The sequence below is a fragment of the Pteropus alecto genome, unplaced genomic scaffold (genome assembly GCF_000325575.1).
Source record: "Pteropus alecto unplaced genomic scaffold, ASM32557v1 scaffold837, whole genome shotgun sequence".
In the NCBI taxonomy this organism is placed as follows: domain Eukaryota; kingdom Metazoa; phylum Chordata; class Mammalia; order Chiroptera; family Pteropodidae; genus Pteropus; species Pteropus alecto.
In genome coordinates this window covers 77292-78543 of record NW_006440160.1, presented here as the reverse complement: position 1 = coordinate 78543, position 1252 = coordinate 77292, and positions in this window count along the sequence as shown.

Below are 1252 nucleotides of genomic sequence, written 5' to 3'. Positions count from 1 at the left end.
TAAGTTTATTCGGGTGACATTGGTAATATAATTATATAATTTTCAGGTGTATGTTATCATTTGACATCTGTATATTCTACTGTGTGTTTACCACCCAAAGTCCAGTTTCCTTCAGCTACCATATATTTGATACCCTTTACCCACTTCACTCTCCCCCTAAACCCTGTATTTGACCCCCTTTACCCTGTCTACATCCCCTCTCTTCCCCTACCCCACTAGCAACTGCTAGTCTATAGCCTTCTGGTAACCACTAGTCTATATTCCATGTCCTGCTCATTTGTTGCTTTCAGATTTATATCCTGCAATAAGTGATGTCATGTGATTTTCAACTTTATCAATCTGGCTTATTTCGCTTAGCATGATTATCTCGAGTTCCAGCCATGTTGTCGCAAATGGCAGTATTTCATCTCTTCTTATAGCTGAGTAATATTCCATTGTATGTATGTACCACTGCTTCTTTAGCCAATCATCTATCATAGAACACTGCAGTTGCTTCCATGTCCTGGCCACTGTGAATAATGCTGCTATGAACATCAGTATGCAAATATCTTTTCGGATATGAGTTTTCAAGTCTTTGGGGTAAATTCCCAGTAGAGGGATTGCTGAATCATATGGTGGATCAATTCTTAGTTTTTTGAGGAACCTCCATACTGTTTTCCGTAGCAGCTGTACCAATTTGCAGTCCCACCAGCAGTGTATGAGGGTTCCTTTTTCTCCACATCGTCTCCAGCATTTGTTATTACTTGTCCTGTTGATTATAGCCATTGTAACAGATGTGAGATGGTATCTCATTGTGGTTTTGATTTACATTTCCCTAATAGCTAGCGATATTGAGCATCTTTACATATGTTTGTTGGCCATTTGTATGTCTTCTTGGGAGAAGTGTCTGTTCAGGTCCTCTGCCCATTTTCTGATTGGATCATTTGTGTTTTTGTTGTTATTGAGTCGTATGAGTTCTTTGTAAATTTTGGATATTAGGCTATCCTCAGAGGCATTGCTTGCAAATATATTTTACCATTCGGACGTTCGTCTCTTTACCTTGTTGACAATTTCTTTGGCCGTGCAGAAGAAGCTTTTTAGGTTGATGTGGTCCGATTCATTTATTTTTGCTTTTACTTCCCTTGCCTTTGAGGTCAAATTCATAAAATCCTCTTTAAGTCCAAGGTCCATGAATTTATTCCCTATGTTTTCTTCTATGCGATTTATTGTTTCAGGTCTTATATTCAGGTCCTTAATCCATTTCGACTTAATT